Source organism: Eurosta solidaginis, chromosome 1 (genome assembly GCF_040869045.1).
Source record: "Eurosta solidaginis isolate ZX-2024a chromosome 1, ASM4086904v1, whole genome shotgun sequence".
Lineage (NCBI taxonomy): Eukaryota > Metazoa > Arthropoda > Insecta > Diptera > Tephritidae > Eurosta > Eurosta solidaginis.
In genome coordinates, this window is record NC_090319.1 from 304767241 (window position 1) to 304790001 (window position 22761).

General features: G+C 38.2%; 1 protein-coding gene across 6 annotated transcripts in view; it reads left to right on the plus strand.

The window, feature by feature from the left end:
* Nucleotides 1-1042: 1042 nt before the first annotated feature.
* Nucleotides 1043-22761, plus strand: part of Tusp (WD40 superfamily protein Tusp) — a 132944-nt gene continuing 111225 nt past the window's right edge. For 2 of the 6 annotated variants that reach the window (XM_067761329.1, XM_067761332.1), the window contains exon 1: nt 3336-3874. The gene's annotated coding sequence lies outside the window, so the exon portion shown is untranslated. Of the gene's footprint in view, nt 1184-2242; nt 2281-3335; nt 3875-22761 lie in introns of those variants that run through there. The other 4 variants (XM_067761331.1, XM_067761330.1, XM_067761334.1 and 1 more) reach the window with 4 other exon arrangements.

Sequence of the window (22761 nt, forward strand, 5' to 3'; positions counted from 1 at the left end):
AAATTTCTTTTCATCACAACCCTTTAAGTATAAATTAAATACCGCCAAAAATTTTATACATAAAGTACTGACCATCAGCAATCAATGTTTTCATAACGCTAATATAGAACAAATCAAAATGACGCTAAGAAGTAACAATTATCCCAATAAATTAATATGTAATCTAATTGACCGTAAACAACAAGAATTAATAAATATTCCCACACAAACCACAACGAAAGAGTCGCCGAATGAGCCAAAACAATATTTTAGTACGACCTATATTCCCAGGCTCTCAGAAAATCTAGCACAACACATAACAAAAAACCCAAAAGTAACACTGGCTTACAAATCTAACCACACTCTATCAACATTCTTTACAAAAACAAAAAGCCCGATCGACATACAACAACAAAGTAACGTGGTATACCAAATAGAGCGCAAAGGAAATGAACATTGTTTACTATATAGTTTGGCAGCTTAAGTAGAGGTTATGTTGCGAATAGAGTGGAAGGCAGTGGACTAGGCAGTCGAATGTCATATAATGAAGGAATGGTGTTCGGAGATTTTTCAAAGTTAAAAAAAAATGATAAAAGCTTTAATATAAATAAAACTATTGTTTTAGTAACAACAAAAACGCCATATATATTCTGTATACATAAATTTGTAAGGATTATCTCACTTTAAAATTTGAATTAAATGATCTAAAATTTTGTTTTGAAACTGAGTGGAGAACTGTGTGTGTGAATGTGCGAATTTTCACCGATCAGCTGTTAGTTGCGCTACTTGGTAAAATTTACAATGGAAATGAAACTGAACATTGCAACAAAATATATATTGGCACTACGAAGAGGGCGCTAAACACACGACTTGCAGAGCACCAAGCCGATACCAACAAATAAAAACACAGCACGGCGTTATCACAGCACGCGGTAAACAACAAACACACAGTAGATTTCACAACAACAAAAATAATAGACAAAGAGACGAGAGAAAGAACAAAGTACACACTCGAGAGCCTAAGAATAATGCAAACAGAGAAAAGGCAATGAACAAGAAAGAAGATACACAAGACATAGCCGCGACTTACTTATTATGCCTATGACACAGATAATTAGTTTTAGTTTGACAAGTTTACCATATAGTGATGGTAGCATTTAATTTTTTTGTAAAGTAATAATAAAATCGTTTTTTAAATACCAATGTAAGTGAATATAAATAATTGTTTGTGAAGTAATATTTCATGTAAAATTCAAATTTATAATTGTGCAAAACTTTGTTTGAAACTATGTCATTTAGATCGTGTAATTTTTTTTTCTAATGTTGTTTTTGTCTTTTGTTATAAACAAATATAGACCGCCCCTGAAGAAGATAAGGATAATTATCGAAACGTTGGGCTAAATGGTGGAATAAATCACATTTTATTTCCACTTGACCCTAATAGATCAGTAAAGCTGAAAAACTACATATAAATTAATAAAACTGATCGGAAATTACCATTAAATAAAATAATTAAAATTAATTTAAATCGGTCTTTATAGACGTGTCACCAATTTGTCAGAAGTTTTGGATTTATGTTCGAAAGTCATCAAGTTTTCGGGTTATCGGTGTTAACCAATTTCTAATCGGATTGTTATCGAAAAGTTATCGATTTGTTATCAAAATATTATTGATTACTTATCGAAAAGTTATGGATATGTTGTCAAAAGGATATCAATTTGTTTTCGGGAATTTATAAATTTGTTACCGGAGTATTGCCAATTTGTCATCGGCGTGTTATCGATTTTGTTATCAAAAAAGTATCGATTTCTTATCCAACAGTTTTCAATTTCTAATCGGAAGTCTACCAACTTTCTTATCGGCTTGTTATCGATTTGCTAACGCCGACTCATCGGGTTGTCATGAAACAGGTACCGATAAAATTTCAATATAAAATCTATGACACATGTGCAACCCATCTATAACAAGCCGATAAGAAACCATTAAGAAGACGCCTTTTAATTTTTTTGTATGAGCCAGTCTAATATACATTTAACTATAACAACAAAATCGCTTAAATAATTAACAAATTTCAACATATTTCAGCGTTTAAATAACGTATTGGGACTTTCTACACATGCGGCTCTCTCGCCACGGGTTAATATTTAATGAGATTTGGGCTTTTCATTTAGGGGTGTGTTGTTGCAGTCAAACGAAATGCACACCTTTAGCTATTTCAGCTGCGCATTGTGTTAGAAACAATACGAATAGTATCGGAATGGGAGTCATGAATGGCGGCTACGATGATTCTGTGAAAAACGGGTATAAATTAATTAAATAAATGATTAAATAACTAAGTAGTAGAATTGGTATTGAAATAATAAATTAATATAAAAATTTTAAGAAATTCGTGAAATGAAAAAAAATTTTTTTAAATTAAGTAGTCCAATAATAGTGCATTAATTTTAGAAATCCAAAAAAATAATGTGAAAAGTATAAGTAGCAACATTTTCAAAAGCAAGTGCTACCTACATACATACATACAAATGCAGATTTTGAAAATAAAAATTTTTTTTTTTAAAACGTTTTAAGTTTCCAAATTAGTTGATTTAAAATTAAATAAAATATTCTCCAACTCTCACCCAACAAATGAAAAATCGATTTTTCCAAAATACCTTCAATATATCAACACCACCACGAGCAGAGTAGCAACGACGTGCACAACAGCGGGAAAATTTGTGAAAATACCAACACTTGACACTTCAACAAATTAACAGTGATAAGAAATAGTGACATATACAAATAGAAAAATTCTCTCATAAAACGTGGTTATTTTCATTTAGTCTTTCGTACAAACATTTCTGACGTTTATGTTTATATTTGTAATGCGCAGGCGTACTTACCCAACCCCCAAAATTAGGAAAAGGTATCAATGGTATTTTCACAAATGCAGCCACATTGTTTACTATATAGTTTGGCAACTTAAATAGAGGTTTTGTTGCGAATAGAGTGGAAGGCAGTGGACTAGGCAGTCGAATGTCATATAATGAAAGAATGGTGTTCGGAGTCTTTTCAAAGTTAAAAAAAAAAAATGATAAAAGCTTTAATAAAAATAAAACTATTGTTTTAGTAACAATAAAAACGCCTTATATATTCTATATACACAAAATTCGTAAGGATTGTCTCACTTTAAAATTTGAGTTAAATAATCTAAAGTTTGTTTTTGAAACTGAGTCGAGAACTGTGCGTGTGAATGTGCGAATTTTCACCGATCAGCTGTTAGTTGCGCTACTTGGTAAAATTTACAATGTGCAGCCAGGCTACTAAACACCGAATACTCGCTCACTCGCATTTGTGTAGTAGGTGTGGTGGATTGTTTGATTGAAATATTCAAATTTATATACATACATATGTAGGATAAGAAAATTAACGACGATGTCAGTGGCTTTTAAAGTTTGGGCTCGTGTGGACAAATTTGAGCGGATCTTTGGTCAGAACAAAAAATTCTAAACGGATTTGAAAGCATCGAGCCTTAAGCAAAATATATTAAAAAAAGGTTGATGTAAATATACCGTTACAAAGCTACAAACATATGTACATATGTATGTTGTATGTGTGTACGTATATGTATTTGTGCATATCCTTAAATATACAAGTAGTTCTTACTTGCACCTACATACCACGTATATATGTAAGAAATTATTGAATTTTCTTCATTCATTCAAAATATGTACCTACTTCAAGTGTCTGAGTGCATTCCAAGAGTTAAAATGCAGATTTAATAAGCCTTGAAAGGCATACGAGCTATAAATGTGCATATGTGTGCATCAATATATAATATTTGAAGTGAACGACTTAACTTAAGAATGAAATTCAATGTAAACGAAAAAAGAATAAAATAAATCAAATAAAGGCGGTAAGTTTAATTTTGAGCAATAAGAAATTATTTAACAAGCTTGTAAATACATACGTGTGTGCTTATATAGGCATAACTGTGCTCCTTCACAGGCATATGTGAGCATATACATATTTTTACGTATGTAAATATATTAGGGTGGCTAAAAGCAGGGTTCAGAAAAACCCCTCATTGATAAATTCAATATTTAACTTTTTCACTGAATTCAACAAAACCCATCAATTGTGAATTGAAAAAATTGTATATGTACTCACTACCATGGCTCAATTATATGGTTGGCTCATGTCATCAGCTGATTTTATTTTTTTCATTTCCCTGGTATAGGGATTGCCAAAAGGATATGGCAAACGATGTATATTGGAACGATTTTCCGTCATCCCTTGTCAAATTTGGTTTTGAGACAAACCGGTTTCGGCGTTGTGCCATCATCAGTGTCGATTTTCGATATGGCAAACGTTAAATGTAACCAACACATTGACAATAATTTACTGCCGTGGTGGTAAATTTTTTGTAAAAAAAAATAGTTTCGCATCACTTTCAGTTCTTTTTAAACGGTTTTATTTAGGTTGACTTGACAGGCTGGTTACATAGCACTTTTTTTGTAACTGAAATTTAAGTAGAGTAGATAACTTCTCGATAAGCTACAAGCTTGAAACTTGGAATATAGTTCAGAAACCGATGACAATGCAATCATAAGAAAAAAATCGCCGCTAGGTGGCGCAAGGATCGCGATATTCACAAAAATCGTATTTGTTATCCGATTTGGCTCATATTTGGAACACATAATACATACAAGAATAGAAAGCGACCTATGATGTCCGATTGGGCTCATATTTGGAACAAATATTACATACAGTCCGGTAGAAGTGACATCAAAATATTTTGGAGTTGGAGGAGGGACAAGCATACGTGGCGCAGATTCGAGTAAAATCTTTGGAAGGATTATGTATTGAGGACTTAGATTGTAACAAATTGTCAGGAAAGAGTCCTTGTAATAGTGAGTCACTAAATGAACTAAATAGAATAAGAAATAAGAGGCAATTAAATAAAGACTAAAAACTTGAAAATAAAATAATTTAAAAAAAAATTTTAAGTTAAACGGTTTTATTGAAAACAATACTTACATGAAGTAATAATAATACTAAAAGCTAGAAAATAATTAGGTAGGTCCTAGGTACTAGTCGTCACACTCCTCATCAATCTAGGGCGTTGATCAGACAATTAAATAAAAGCGTTGGACGCGTCAAATTTCTATTAATAGTCATACATATATAAGACCAACTGAACCTTAATAAGGTTATGCATGCTACGCCGCACATTTTTAGAAATTTCACGCGCCCAATGCTTTTATTTAATTGTCTGATCAACGCCCTAGATTGATGAGGAGTGTGACGACTAGTACCTAGGACCTACCTAATTATTTTCTAGCTTTCAGTATTATTATTACTTCATGTAAATATTGTTTTCAATAAAACCGTTTAACATACAATTTTTTTAAAATTATTTTATTCAGTAAATGCACCTAATTTAGCCCATTATTTTCCCACAACACACAAGAATTGCAAAGTTTTATTTTTTTTTCTCCATTCCATTCGCCTAACACCAACACACAGATTTTGACAATCTGAACATAGGTATGTTGTTGCTGTAGAGATGAACCAACCATATAGTTGAACCATGCTCATTACTGAAAAATCATTGAAACATTTATCGCTTTTATCGCCTTAGAATTTTTCATATACTCAATTTTTCATTTCCTCAAAATATAATTCATTTTGAAAGACCTTCCTTTCACGGACTATTTGCAGAATTTTCGGAATCTCTTCTTCTCTGGAACTTCTTTGAAATTACGTTTTTGGGAGCGTTTTATGACCACTTTCTTCAAGTTTTGGTATTGTTTTCGGAAACAATTTGGCTCTATCTATGTTTTTTTCGATTTAATATTATTTCGGTAGCATCCACCGATTTAAGTTGGCCGAAAAAATCGATAGTCTCTAATGAAAGAACATTAAAAGTTAGTTATGCTCATTCATCCATCCGTCAGCAGCCTCGCCCTCACATGTTTTTGCATATATATAAATAACAAATACGCATGTACATATATAATAATGTGGGCGGGGTTATCAACCGATTTTCGTGACTTTTATCTAGACCAATTGTGCTTTGTACAGCGACCAAGTTTAATTACTTGCAAAAAGCATGTAAGGATGAGCTTTTGGGCAGTTGGGCTGGCTTAAACTTTTTAGGTTGGGTTGAACTGGCCTGTCAATAAAGACCTCACCTACACTGAATGTGTCCATAATGTTAACAAAATTTGTTTGACGACAAAACGGAACAACCCCAATCAGGTACCAGGACTTATGTTATAGAATAACTTCGTCCTATTGGCAAATACTAGAAGTTTTCTGGGACCTAGCTTAATTGGTGCCTCGAGATCTGGGAACTCTGTCGCTACTAATAACTGGAGCCTTGACCTGGCGAGCGCAGGACACGAACACAGAACGTGCTCAACCGTTTCTGCCGTCGTAAATAATACTGTAATATTTTTACAAACACATCGAAACTTACTCTGGACTCAGACTCATCGTATGTAGACCCTATAAGTTAGGATTGGTAGTGAAAAAAATGCAGAAGCATTGTAATGCTAATGAGTTTTTAAGAGGATAAAAATTTTTTGATATAAATACCCATTGGAGGTAGAGATATATGCCGCCTGTAAACGCCGCCGCCGATTGTCGAAAATATCGGCGGCCGCGTCCGGCGCGGTACTATATTTTCTACTCATTTGAGACTGTCTAGGCCATTTATTGTTCATGTCGAAAATTGAACGGATATGGTCGAAAGGGGTATCAACGGATGCGCATCACTTCTAGTTATAAGAATCCAATTGCGAAATGTAACTATTTCTACCCGTTCAAAAGTAATTTAAAACAAGTAAGGAAGGTTAAGTTCGGGTGTAACCGAACATTACATACTCAGTTGAGAGCTATGGTGACAACATAAGGGAAAATAACCATGTAGGTAAATGAACCGAGGGAAACCCTGGAATGTGTTTGTATGAAATGTGTATCAAATGAAAGGCATTAAAGAGTATTTTATGAGGGAGTGGGCCATAGTTCTATAGGTGGACGCCATTTAGGGATATAGCCATAAAGGTGGATCAGGGTTGGCTCTAGAATTTGTTTGTACGATATGGGTATCAAATTAAAGGTATTAATAAAGGTTTTAAAAGGGAGTGGTGGTAGTTGTATAGGTGGTCACCTTTTCGAGGTATCGGCATAAAGGTGGACCAGGGGTGACTCTAGAATGCGTTTTTACGATATGGGTATCAAATTAAAGGTATTAATGAAGGTTTTAAAAGGGAGTGGTGGTAGTTATATAGGTGGTCGCCTTTTCGAGATATCGCCATAAAGGTGGACCAGGGGTGACTCTAGAATGTGTTTGTACGATATGGGTATCAAATTAAAGGTATTAATGAAGGTTTTAAAAGGGAGTGGTGGTAGTTGTATAGGTGGTCGCCTTTTCGAGATATCGCCATAAAGGTGGACCAGGGGTGACTCTAGAATGCGTTTGTACGATATGGGTATCAAATGAAAGTTGCTAATGAGTATTTTAAAAGGGAGTAATCCTTAGTTCCATATGTGGACGCCGTTTCGAGATATCGCCATAAAGGTGGACCAGGGGTGACCCTAGAATTTGTTTGTACAATATGGGTATCAAAAGAAAGGTGTTAATGAGTATTTTAAAAGGGAGTAATCCTTAGTTCCATAGGTGGATGCCGTTTCGAGATATCGCCATAAAGGTGGACCAGGTGTGACCCTAGAATTTGTTTGTACGATATGGGTATCAAATTAAAGGTATTAATGAGGGTTTTAAAAGGGAGTGGTGGTAGTTGTATAGGTGGTCGCCTTTTCGAGATATCGCCATAAAGGTGGACCAGGGGTGACTCTAGAATGCGTTTGTACGATATGGGTATCAAATGAAAGGTGTTAATGAGTATTTTAAAAGGGAGTATTCCTTAGTTCCATAGGTGGACGCCGTTTCGAGATATCGCCATAAAGGTGGACCAGGGGTGACCCTAGAATTTGTTTGTATAATATGGGTATCAAAAGAAAGGTGTTAATGAGTATTTTGAAAGGGAGTAATCCTTAGTTCCATAGGTGGACGCCGTTTCGATATAACGCCATAAAGGTGGACCAGGGGTGACCCTAGATTTTGTTTGTACAATATGGGTATCAAACGAAAGGTGTTAATGAGTATTTTAAAAGGGAGTGGGCCTTAGTTCTGTAGGTGGACGCCTTTTCGAGGTATCGCAATAAAAGTGGACCAGGGGTGACTCTAGACTTTGTTTGTACGATACGGGTATCAAATGAAAGGTGTTAATGAGTATTTTTAAAAGGGAGTTGGCCTTCGTTCCATAGGTGTTCGCCTTTTCGAGATATCACCATAAAGGTGGACCATGGGTGACTCTAGAATATGTTTGTACGATATGGGTATCGAATGAAAGGTGCTAATGAGTATTTTAAAAGGGCTCGGGGCTTGGTTCTATAGGTGGACGCCTTTTCAAGATATCGCCATAAAGGTGGACCAGGGGTGACTCTAGAATGTGTTTGTACGATATGGGTTTCAAATTAAAGGTATTGATGAGAGTTTTAAAAGGGAGTGGTGGTAATTGTATATGTGAAGTCATTTTCTAGATATCGACCAAAATATGGACCAGGGTGATCCAGAACATCATCTGTTGGATACCGCTAATTTATTTATATATGTAATACCTGCCAAGATTTCAAGGGTCTTTTATTTCGCCCTGCAGAACTTTTTCATTTTCTTCTACTTAATATGTGAAAGAGGAGGTTAAATGTCCAATATTTGCGTTTGTAGGCGTTGTCGGTTTGGCCGGATTAAATAATTCACACGTTTAATTTAAAAGACATTTAGTTCTCTTTCATTGTTTAAATATAATTAATTGGAGTTTGTAATATGGAATATAAAAAGTATTAAGTTACAGAAAATAGTATTTGATTTAATTCAGTGGATTTGCGTAGTTGACACGACGGCGGTTGCAATTAAACTCCTAACTTCGGTTATCTTCGTTCAGTCATCTTGCCTCTTCATTATGTTATCATGCCTCACCACCAGGTGATTCGTTATCGTCAAATATTTGTACAAGCACAGGGTGATGCCTTACCCTGCTGTGAATCATCCCCTTAGGACAACTCATGTAGACTCATTCGTTACATATGGTAGGTGTCATACCCATTTTACAAAGTTTTTTCTAAAGTTATATTTCGCGTCAATAAACCAATCCAATTACCTTACCATGTTTAATCCCTTTTTTCGTATTTGTTATAGAATTATGGCATTTTTTTCATTTTTCGTAATTTTCGATATCGAAAAAGAGGACGTGGTCATAGTCGTATTTCGTTCATTTTTTTTACCAAGATAAAGTGAGTTCAGATAAGTACGTGAACTAAGTTCAGTAAAGATATGTCGATTTTTGCTCAAGTTATCGTGTTAACGGCCATGCGGAAGGACAGATGGACGACTGTGTATAAAAACTGGGCGTGGCTTCAACCGATTTCGCCCATGCTCACAGAAAACAGTTAACGTCCTAGAATCTAAGCCTCTACAAAATTTCACAAGGATTGGTAAATTTTTGTTCGACTTATGGCATTAAAAGTATCCTAGACAAATTAAATGAAAAAAGGCGGAGCCACGCACATTTTGAAATTTTCTTTTATTTTTGTATTTTGTTGCACGATATCATTACTGGATATGAATTTTGACATAATTTACTTATATACTGTAAAGATATTAAAATTTTTGTTAAAATTTTATTTAAAATTTTTTTTTTTAAAGTGGGCGTGGTCCTTCTCCGATTTTGCTAAATTTCTTTAAGCGTACACATAGTAATAGGAGTAACGTTCCTGCCAAATTTCATCATGATATCTTCAACGACTGCCAAATTACAGCTTGCAAAATTTAAATTACCTTCTTTTAAAAGTGGGCGGTGCCACGCCCATTGTCCAAAATTTTACTAATTTTCTATCCTGCGTCATAAGCTGAACTCACCTACCAAGTTTCATTGCTTTATCTGTCTTTGGTAATGAATTATCGCACTTTTTCGGTTTTTCGAAATTTTCGATATCGAAAAAGTGGGCGTGGTTATAGTCCGATATCGTTCATTTTAAATAGCGATCCGAGATGAGTGCTCAGGAACCTACATACCAAATTTCACCAAGATACCTCAAAACTTACTCAAGTTATCGTGTTAACGGACGGACGGACGGACGGACATGGCACAATTAAATTTTTTTCAATCCAGATCATTTTGATATATGGAAGTCTATATCTATCTCGATTCCTTTATACCTGTACAACCAACCGTTATCCAATCAAACTTAATATACTCTGTGAGCTCTGCTCAACTGAGTATAAACAAGTAAGGAAGGCTAAGTTCGGGTGTAACGATACTCAGTTGAGAGCTATGGAGACAAAATAAGGAAAATCACCATGTAGGAAAATGAACCTAGGGTAACCCTGGAATGTGGTTGTATGACATGTGTATCAAATGGAAGGTATTAAAGAGTATTTTAAGAGAGAGTAGGCCATAGTTCTATGGATGGACGCCATTTAGGGATATCGCCATAAAGGTGGACCAGGGCTGACTCTAGAATTTGTTTGTACGATATGGGTATCAAATGAAAGGTGTTACTGAGCATTTTAAGAGGGAGTGGGCCTTAGGTCTATCGGTGGACGCCTTTTGGAGATATCGCCATTAAGGTGGACCAGGGGTGACTCTAGAATGTGTTTGTACGATATGGGTATCAAATGAAAGGTGGTAATGAGTATTTTAAAATCGCTTTAGTTCTATAGGTGAACGCCTTTTCGAGAAATCGCCATAAAGGTGGACCAGGGGTGACTCTAGAATATGTTTGTACGATATGGGTATCAAATGAAAGCTGTTAATGAGTATTTTGAAAAGGAGTGATCCTTAGTTCCATAGGTGGACGCCGTCTCGAGATATCGCCATAAAGGTGGACCAGGGGTGTCTCTAGAATGTGTTTGTACGATATGGGAATCAAATGAAAGGTGATACTGAGCATTTTAAGAGGGAGTGGGCATTAGGTCTATGGGTGGACGCCTTTTCGAGATATCGCCATTAGGGTGGGCCAGGGGTGACTAGAATGTTTGTACGATATGGGTATCAAACGAAAAGTGTTACTGAGCATTTTAAGAGGGAGTGGACATTAGGTCTATAGGTGGACGCCTTTTCTAAATGTCGACATTAGGGTGGGCCAGGGGTGACTCTAGAATGTGTTTGTATGATATGGGTATCAAATGAAAGATGGTAATGAGTATTTTAAAAGGGAGTAATCCTTAGTTCTATAGGTGGACGCCTTTTCGATATATCGCCATAAAGGTGGACCAAGGGTGACTCTAGAATGTTTGCACGATATGGGTATCAAACGAAAGGTGTTACTGAGCATTTTAAGAGGGAGTGGGCATGAGGTCTATAGGTTGACGCCTTTTCGAGATATCGCCATTAGGGTGGGCCAGGGGTGACTCTAGAATGTGTTTGTACGATATGGGTATAAAGCGAAAGGTGTTACTGAGCATTTTAAGAGGGATTGGGCATTAAGTCTATAGGTGGACGCCTTTTAGAGATATCGCCATTAGGGTGGGCCAGGGGTGACTCTAGGATGTTTGTACGATATGGGTATCAAACGAAAGGTGTTACTGAGCATTTTAAGAGGGAGTGGGCATTAGGTCTATAGGTGGACGCCTTTTCGAGATATCGCCATTAGGGTGGGCCAGGGGTGACTCTAGAATGTGTTTGTACGATATGGGTATCAAATGAAAGGCGGTAATGAGTAGTTTAAAAGGGAGTAATCCTTAGTTCTATAGGTGGACACCTTTTCGAGATATCGCCATAAAGGTGGACCAAGGGTGACTCTAGAATGTTTGTACGATATGGGTATCAAACGAAAGGTGTTACTGAGCATTTTAAGAGGGAGTGGGCATTAGGTCTATAGGTGGACGCCTTTCGAGATATCGCCATTAGGGTGGGCCAGGGTGACTCTAGAATGTGTTTGTACGATATGGGTATCAAATGAAAGGTGGTAATGAGTATTTTAAAACGGAGTAATCTTTAGTTCTATAGGTGGACGCCTTTTCGAGATATCGCCATAAAGGTGGACCAAGGGTGACTCTAGAATGTTTGTACGATATGGGTATCAAACGAAAGGTGTTACTGAGCATTTTAAGAGGGAGTGGGCATTAGGTCTATAGGTGGACGCCTTTTCGAGATATCGCCATTAGGGTGGGCCAGGGGTGACTCTAGAATGTTTGTACGATATGTGTATCAAACGAAAGGTGTTACTGAGCATTTTAAGAGGGAGTGGACATTAGGTCTAAAGGTGGACGCCTTTTCGAGATATCGCCATTAGGGTGGGCCAGTGGTGACTCTAGAATGTTTGTACGATATGGGTATCAAACGAAAGGTGTTACTGAGCATTTTAAGAGGGAGCGGGCATTAGGTCTATAGGTGGACGCCTTTTCGAGATATCGCCATTAGGGTGAGCCAGGGGTGACTCTAGAATGTGTTTGTACGATATGGATATCAAATTAAAGGTATTAATGAGGGTTTAAAAGCGAGTGACCCTTAGATGTATATGTGAAGGCGTTCTCGCGATATCGACCAAAATGTGGACCAGGTGATCCAGAAAATCATCTGTCGGGTACTGCTAATTTATTTATATATGCAATACCACTAACAGTATTCCTGCCAAGATTCCAAGGGCTGTTGATTTCGCCTTGTAGAACTTTTTCATTTTCTTCTTCACACCCATTTTACAAAGTTATTTTCAAAGTTATATTTTGCGTAAATAAACCAATCCAGTTACCATGTTTCATCCCTTTTTTCGTATTTGGTATAGAATTATGGCATTTTTTTCATTTTTCGTAATTTTCGATATCGATAAAGTGGGCGTGGTTATGGTTGGATTTCGGCCATTTTTTATACCAAGATAAAGTGAGTTCAGATAAGTACGTGGGCTAAGTTTAGTAAAGATATATCGGTTTTTGCTGAAGTTATTGTGTTAACGGCCGAGCGGAAGGACAGACGGTGGACTGTGTATAAAAACTGGGCGTGGCTTCCACCGATTTCGCCCATTTTCACAGAGAACAGTTACCGTCATAGAGTCTATGCCCCTACGAAATTTGAGAAGGATTGGTGAATTTTTGTTCGACTTATGGCATTAAAAGTATTATAGACAAACTAAATGAAAATGGGCGGAGCCACGCCCATTTTGAAATTTTCTTTTATTTTTGTATTTTGTTGCATCATATCATTACTTGAGTTGAATTTTGACTTAATTTACTTATATACAGTAAAGATATTAAATTTTTTGACTTTTTAAATATAAACGAGCTCTAGGCCAAATATTTGTATATCCTTAATAAAACACAATACGTGAATTTTTGACATACAATTATATTATTTAATTTGTCGATATTTCGACTTCAGTCTGAAGTCATCATCAGGACTAGGTACGAAAAGAACAAACATACATATTAAAATCATAAAAATACACATTTGCACAAGTACAGAACTTACATTTTTGAATGCAATATGTCGACTAGTGTAACAAAAATATAAGTTTACGAACAGTGCAAAGCAAATAACAATAAAATGTAAATAACACACAGCCGTTATCATAAACAAAAAATGAACATAAGCAGAAAGTTATCTAAATGAGTAGTGAGCGCCGCTCAAGTGATATCAGCTGCAGCCTGCAGGTGAACTCTTTGGTAAACAGTGGGAGATGCTCTTATCTATTATTGTTGTTGTTGTTGATCAGCTGCCTAAAGGCAGAGGCAATACCAATTGTATCAGATTTGAAGTTCATGCGTTTGTCGCTGGGTGTATTTATTATGTGCAGCATCTCTAATATGTAGCGTTTGTTGTAATTCCTCTCTTGCTGTAGAATTTCTACATTTTCTAAATTGGGAGAGTGTCCAGTTTCTCTGCAATGCTGTGTTAGCGCCGTTTTGCCATCATTAGGGTTGTTGCGATTTTTAATATTCGTTTTATGCCCGGAAATCCTCGTTTTTAGTTTCGATTTAGTAGTCCCCACATATACTTTGTCGCATACGTGGGACCCGTCACCATTACATAGAATTTTTAATATCAAGTCCGATTTCTCATATTTATCTATTCTACTCTTGGTATTACTGAAAATTTGTCGCAACGTATTAGTGTAGGTAAAGGCTAAATTATATTTCTCTTTGCCATAAATATTTGAATATTTTATTCTGTTAGACAGGCCTGACACATATGTAGTCGATTTATATATTTTATTATTTTTCCTCGCAGTGGGTTTCTTATAATAATCTCTTATAAAGTTTTTGTTTTCTTTATGATAAACTTCATCGCTGATCGAGAGAACTCTGTTGATAAAATTTCTGGCCGTATTGACTATTGTAGATTTGTCATGTTTAGAATTAAAGTTAATTAATCTACCTGACGCGGTAGGTTTTTTATACCAATCAAAACATAATTGGTTATTCTTTTTTATAATAAGAGTATCGAGAAACGGTAGTTTTCCGTCCTTCTCCACCTCAATTGTAAATTTAATACTCCTGTTGTATCCATTTAAAATATTTAGCAATTCTTCCACCGTATCAGTTGTCACAATTGCGAAAAGGTCATCGACGTATTTGGTAAGCAAACTTGGCTTATAAGGGGAGTCATCTTCAAATTTCTCCAGTAATTCTTCCATTACAATGTCTGCTATGACGGGGGATGCTGGGGAACCCATGGGCATACCGCAGCGTTGCTCATAAATTTTATTGTTTAATTTAAAATATCTATTATCTCTAATGCAGAAACGAACAACTTCTAGAAAAAGTTCTTTTGTGAGTGTGGTGTGGCTCTTTATCTGGTTCCACTTAGATGCTATAATTTCTAAGGCATGATCTACGGGAATGCTGGGAAAAAGTGAGATGACATCAAATGACACGAGACTCTCATCATAATATATGTATGTATCTTTTATTTTGTTTTTAAATTCAATTGAGTCATTTACGTTATATTTGGACGATTTGGTTATGTTCGTGAGAATATTAACCACATACTTGCATAAATTGTACGAAGGGGAGTTGACAGACGAACAAATAGGTCTCAATGGGATATCTGCTTTATGAATTTTGGGCAGGCCATATAATCTAGGTGCATTGGACGTTTTGCTTATTAGTTTGTATTTCTCTTTTAAATCTATAACTTTGTTTTTAAACAATTTTTCTACAATCTCGTTATTTTTTTCTTGTAATTTATTAGTGGGATCTCGTTTCAATACCCGGTATGCCGAAATGTCATTTACCAAAAGTTGTAACTTCTTTTCATAGTCCGACTTATCCATTAACACGGTAACATTACCCTTATCTGCATTCAGAACCAATAAGTCTTTGTTGTTTTTTAGAAAAGTTTTGGCCGAGTGTAGGGTATCTAATACAAATTTGTCGCGCGCGCTATTTTTGGTTTTCTTAAGATGATCCCGTATTAGTGTTGTTAAATTATTCCTCTCAATCTCTTGCTGCTCTTTATCTTTGATAGTTTGAATGCAGTCTTCTCCGTCTGCTATCACCTTGAATAAAGGGAACCCACTATTTGTTGTTGGCAAAGAGTATTTTGGACATAAAGAGAAGAAACTATCAAAGATAAAGAGCAGCAAGAGATTGAGAGGAATAATTTAACAACACTAATACGGGATCATCTTAAGAAAACCCAAAATAGCGCGCGCGACAAATTTGTATTAGATACCCTACACTCGGCCAAAACTTTTCTAAAATACAACAAAGACTTATTGGTTCTGAATGCAGATAAGGGTAATGTTACCGTGTTAATGGATAAGTCGGACTATGAAAAGAAGTTACAACTTTTGGTAAATGACATTTCGGCATACCGGGTATTGAAACGAGATCCCACTAATAAATTACAAGAAAAAAATAACGAGATTGTAGAAAAATTGTTTAAAAACAAAGTTATAGATTTAAAAGAGAAATACAAACTAATAAGCAAAACGTCCAATGCACCTAGATTATATGGCCTGCCCAAAATTCATAAAGCAGATATCCCATTGAGACCTATTTGTTCGTCTGTCAACTCCCCTTCGTACAATTTATGCAAGTATGTGGTTAATATTCTCACGAACATAACCAAATCGTCCAAATATAACGTAAAAGACTCAATTGAATCTAAAAACAAAATAAAAGATACATACATATATGATGACGAGAGTCTCGTGTCATTTGATGTCATCTCACTTTTTCCCAGCATTCCCGTAGATCATGCCTTAGAAATTATAGCATCTAAGTGGAACCAGATAAAGAGCCACACCACACTCACAAAAGAACTTTTTCTAGAAGTTGTTCGTTTCTGCATTAGAGATAATAGATATTTTAAATTAAACAATAAAATTTATGAGCAACGCTGCGGTATGCCCATGGATTCCCCAGCATCCCCCGTCATAGCAGACATTGTAATGGAAGAATTACTGGAGAAATTTGAAGATGACTCCCCTTATAAGCCACGTTTGCTTACCAAATACGTCGATGACCTTTTCGCAATTGTGAAAACTGATACGGTGGAAGAATTGCTAAATATTTTAAATGGATGCAACAGGAGTATTAAATTTACAATTTAGGTGGAGAAGGACGGAAAACTACCGTTTCTCGATACTCTTATTATAAAAAAGAATAACCAATTATGTTTTTGATTGGTATAAAAAACCTACCGCGTCAGGTAGATTAATTAACTTTAATTCTAAACATGACAAATCTACAATAGTCAATACGGCCAGAAATTTTATCAACAGAGTTCTCTCGATCAGCGATGAAGTTTATCATAAAGAAAACATTAAAATAATAATAAATGTTCTAGAAAATAATGAATTTCCTTCACGCATAATAAAAAACTTTATAAGAGATTATTATAAGAAACCCACTGCGAGGAAAAATGCCGAAAATAATAAAATATATAAATCGACTACATATGTGTCAGGCCCGTCTAACAGAATAAAATGTTCAAATATTTATGACAAAGAGAAATATAATTTAGCCTTTACCTACACTAATACGTTGCGACAAATTTTCAGTAATACCAAGAGTAGAATAGATAAATATGAGAAATCGGACTTGATATATAAAATTCTATGTAATGGTGACGGGTCCCACGTATGCGACAAAGTATATGTGGGGACTACTAAATCGAAACTAAAAACGAGGATTTCCGGGCATAAAACGAATATTAAAAATCGCAACAACCCTAATGATGGCAAAACGGCGCTAACACAGCATTGCAGAGAAACTGGACACTCTCCCAATTTAGAAAATGTAGAAATTCTACAGCAAGAGAGGAATTACAACAAACGCTACATATTAGAGATGCTGCACATAATAAATACACCCAGCGACAAACGCATGAACTTCAAATCTGATACAATTGGTATTGCCTCTGCCTTTAGGCAGCTGATCAACAACAACAACAATAATAGATAAGAGCATCTCCCACTGTTTACCAAAGAGTTCACCTGCAGGCTGCAGCTGATATCACTTGAGCGGCGCTCACTACTCATTTAGATAACTTTCTGCTTATGTTCATTTTTTGTTTATGATAACGGCTGTGTGTTATTTACATTTTATTGTTATTTGCTTTGCACTGTTCGTAAACTTATATTTTTGTTACACTAGTCGACATATTGCATTCAAAAATGTAAGTTCTGTACTTGTGCAAATGTGTATTTTTATGATTTTAATATGTATGTTTGTTCTTTTCGTACCTAGTCCTGATAATGACTTCAGACTGAAGTCGAAATATCGACAAATTAAATAATATAATTGTATATCAAAAATTCACGTATTGTGTTTTATTAAGAATATACAAATATTTGGCCTAGAACTCGTTTATATTTAAAAAGTTATAATTCAAAGGCCGTAAACAACAAAAATAATTAAATTTTTTGTTAAAATTTGAATTAAAAAAAAATTTTTTTTATAAAGTGGGCGTGTTCTTCATCCAATTTTGCTAATTTTTATTTAGCACATATATAGTAATAGTAGTAACGTTCCTGCCAAATTTCATCATGATATCTTCAACGACTGCCAAATTACAGCTTGCAAAACTTTTAAATTACCTTCTTGTAAAAGTGGGCGGTGCCACGCCCATTGTCCAAAATCTTACTAATTTTGTATTCTCCGTCATAACGTCAACCCATCTACCAAGTTTCATCGCTTTAACCGCCTTTGGCAATGAATTATCGCATTTTTTCGGTTTTTCGAAATTTTCGATATCGAAAAAGTGGGCGTGCTTATAGTCCGATATCGTTGATTTTAAATAGCGATCTGAGATGAGTGCCCAGGAATCTACATACCAAATTTCATCAAGATACCTCGAAATTTACTCAAGTTATCGTGTTAACGGGCAGACGGACGGACGGACGGACGGACATGGCTCAATCAAATTTTTTTTCGATACTGATGATTTTGATATATGGAAGTCTATATCTATCTCGATTCCTTTATACCTGTACAACCAACCGTTATCCAATCAAAGTTAATATACTCTGTGAGCTCTGCTCAACTGACTATAAAAACAGGCGGTTTCAATGCCAGCTTAAGACGGATTTTGCATCACCCAATTCACGAAGTTGTTTAAAACAAAGCACTAAAAGAAAAATTATATAAAATTATAAATTATATTAGGATAGGATAGGTTAGGTGGTAGCTGCCCTGATAAGGATAGCTCACTTGGACAACACGAAGGTCCGTTGTGATACCACATACACCAAAAATAACGGTGACCTAGATCCAGCTACTTAGAGAATCGTTGGGTAGCAACGATAAAGCTCCGAATGATACCGATCTCAACTTTGGATATATCCTCGGGAGATCCAAGTGAGTCGCGACCGAAGTACTTTCGCCTAATTCTGGCAAAAGCTGGACAATCAAGCATAAAGTGATTTGGTGATTCCACCTCATCATCCTCCATACAGCTGCAGCAGGATGGAGTTTCCAGTATATTGAGACGTACCGCATGGATACCCATGGGACAGTGCCCTGTCAAAACCCCAATGACCATTGATAGGTGAGCCTTAGTGAACCCAATTATTTCAGCAGACCTCCTGCCATCCACTTTCGGCCAGAAAGATCTTGCTACCCTGCAAGACGTGGTATCCGCCCAACGTTTGCTGAGCTGATTCGAGGCCCAGCTATGGAGGAGGAATCCACAGGTTGCCAGCGGGATCCCGAAGTCCCTACAGCCATCTTCATCCGGTTCATGCGGGCTAAGAGATCCGCTTGACAGTTACCCGGGATATCACTATGGCCCGGGACCCAGATAATCTTAATTGTAAAATAATTCGATGCAATCGCAAGCGAGGTCAGGCACTCCCAGACCACCCTCGATCGCACTGTAGTTGAGCTCAAGGCCTTGATAGCCGATTGGCTATCAGAGTAGATGTTAAATTCCCTAACCGTGGTAGCACTGGATAGCATTCCATCCACCGCATCCTTAATCGCAGCAATTTCCGCTTGGAATACACTGCAGTGATCAGCCAACTTAAACTTGCGGCTTAAATTTAGCTCTTGACAAAAGACCCCCCCACCAACCTTTCCATCCAGCTTTGACCCATCCGTGAACAAGTTAACCGGTCCCATGCCCCAGATAATTCCTCTTCCCCAATCCTCTCTCTCTGGAATAACTGGGGTGAAGGTTGTATAGGGAGCTGTTATCGGCATACAGTAGTCCGTTCTGTCCGGGATGAAGTCGAAACTGGTAAGAAGGCTAGAGTGTCCGCGGTCAGAAAGTCTATATCCCATATCACGAAGCCTGACCAACGACCTTGCCGCGGCCGCCTTTCCCGCAATATCTACTGGGTATATGTTCAGCATGACGTTCAGTGCCAAGGTAGGCGTTGTTCTGAGAGCGCCACTGATACCGGTCAGCGCCGTCCGTTGCACTGACACTAACATTTTGGAGGTGCTCGCCGTGTCCAGTGCTTTCGACCAGACCAGCACCCCATATAGCAGAATCGGTTTGACCACCATCTCATAAAGCCAGTGTACTATTCTTGGCGAGAGTCCCCATCTCTTTCCGATAGCTCCTCTGCAGCAGTACAAGGCAATGGCGGCCTTCCTGGCCCGATCTTCCACATTGGGTCTCCAGGACAGTTTCTTGTCCAAAACAATCCCCAAATATTTAACCCTATCAGAAAGTACCAACGGTACCCCTCCAATCGAGGGAGTTCTGAAATCGGGCACCTTATATCTTCTTGTGAAAAGGACCAATTCCGTTTTTCCCGGGTTGACCGCCAACCCACATGATTCAGCCCACCTAGCCACAGTATCCAGGTAGCCCTGAAGAACATCGCGCAGGGCGCCCAGAAATTTGCCTCTGACTAGGATAGCGAGGTCATCTGCATAGGCAACCACCCGACAACCATTGGCTTCCAGCTCCACAAGAAGCTCGTTGACTACCACAACCCAGAGGAGAGGAGATAGGACACCCCCCTGTGGCGTGCCCCTGCACACCTTCCTCTTAATTATGGCCCCTCCCCACTCCGCTGCGACAATTCTGCCGCATAGAAGTTTGCTAATAAATTCAACCAGAGCCGCCTCGACTCCTAAACCCACCAGAGCTCTTTCGATTGACCCCGGTAAGACATTGTTAAAAGCTCCCTCGATGTCTAGAAAGGCACCCAGAGCATACTCTTTGTGTTCTATGGACCCCTCTATTTGCTTTACAATCGAATGGAGAGCCGTTTCCGTCGATCTGCCCTTGCAGTACGCATGTTGTGAAGCCGACAGTAACCCCCGAGGTATCCTTTCCCGTAGGTACAGGTCAATTAACCGCTCAAACGTCTTAAGAAGAAACGACGAGAGACTGATTGGCCTGAAATCCTTAGGTGATACATGAGAGCTTCTGCCGGCCTTCGGAATGAAAATAACCCTAACCGTGTGCCAAGACTTCGGGATATAGTTAAGCCTGAGGCAGTTAGTATATATGATGGCCAACCAGCGGCAGGAAATCCCCAAAGACCTTTGAAGCTGCGCAGGAATGATTCCATCCGGGCCCGGAGACTTATAGGGCTTGAACGACCCTATAGCCCAGGTTATCTGACTTTCCCGTATTGGAATGGCAGGCACTTCTGCATGGCCAACGACCGCCGACCATGCAGGCGAAGATCCCTGCGCAACTGGGACATCGGGAAAATGATTGTCCAGTAAAAGCCTTAGGGACTCCTCGCTACTCATCGACCAGTCCCCACCATCATCTCTCAGATACCCCAGAGGAGCGGGGTTCCTAGAGAGTATCTTTCTAAATCTCGCGGATTCATTGCAGCCTTCTACGTTTTCGCAGAAGCTTCGCCATGCATCTCGCTTGGCTATCCTTATTTCATATTTATAAATCCCCAGACTCACCTTATAGAGCTCCCAGTCCGAGGGTAATTCACTCCTCCTGGCTCTGTTGAAGAGCCGCCGACTGGACGCTCTTAGGTCGTCAAGAGAATCCGACCACCAGGGCGGCTTGCCCATCCCCCTGTAAGTTTTCAATGGGCAGGACAGCTGAAAGGCGCTATTGCTTGCCGAGGTGAAGTTTTCCACCAGAACGTCTATCTCAGATTCGGACAGGCCCGAACTAATGATAGGCACCGCAGGCAGTAGCTCTCCCAGCTTCCTACAATACAAGTCCCAGTTAGTACTTTTAGGGTTCCTAAAAGATATTTTACCGGGACGTTCTTCGTTCACTGAGAACTGAATATATCGGTGATCAGAGAAGGAGTGCTCGTTGAGAACCCTCCATCCAGATATCCGACCTTCCAGTTCTCTACTAACCAGGGTGAGGTCCAGGACCTCCTCCCTTAACGCAGTAATAAAAGTCGGGTCATTCCCCCTATTACATATACAAAGTCCCTCATCTACAATAAAAGTAAATAAAGACTCACCTCTAGTGTTGGTATCCGAGCTTCCCCAAATGCTATGGTGGGCATTTGCATCGGCACCGATGATCACACCAACACCTCTCCGCCTTGCTTCAGCGGTGATTTCACCCAGTATCGCAGGTGGTGGTCCCACTACGTCCCCGTGGGGCATGTACGCTGAGACCACCCACATTTCATTACTTCCTCGCTCGAGGCAGACCGTGGTTACGTCAGCATTGCTGAAATTAGAGAGAATAAAAGCTTTAATCTCTTTTTTAACAAGCACACAGGATCTAGGCCTACTTGCCTCCCCATGCACCAAGGTGTTGAATTTTCCAGTCCTTAATCCAGAAATCTTACTGCCTTTACTACTCAGCCACGGCTCCTGGACAAGGACTATATCCACTCCGCCTTTTTCAAGGCAGAGCAACAAATTTGCGGAAGCCGCCTTAGAGTGCTGAAGATTGATTTGACGGATTTCCATCAAAAGCGCTCTTCTTCCGCACCCCATCCTTGGCGGATTCGTATTAGTATTGTCCATTCTAAAAAAGTCCCCCCTCAAGGCCGCTATCCGGAGCCGATTGTGTAGTCGCCCTTTAACGATCTCGTGGTTATCTATGCTACGCAGGGAGGCCACGCGAGGGTTGACGCATTACCTTATGAGTAATGCGTTCAGAGCCAGACCGGACGCGAAGCGGGAAAATCTTCAACCGCACCTACACCACCAACTTAACGGCGACGGAGCCGGAACGTACCTTGAGGCCCGCCACGGTTTTAACGGGACGTGGGCAGGTGCAGCATTAGCCTACCAGCCATTTTGGTAGAGTTTCACCCCGACCTACTAAAGTGGCAGAATACCGCACCTACCAGCCCAATGTCATCAAGTCAAAATGTAAAGTGAAATCA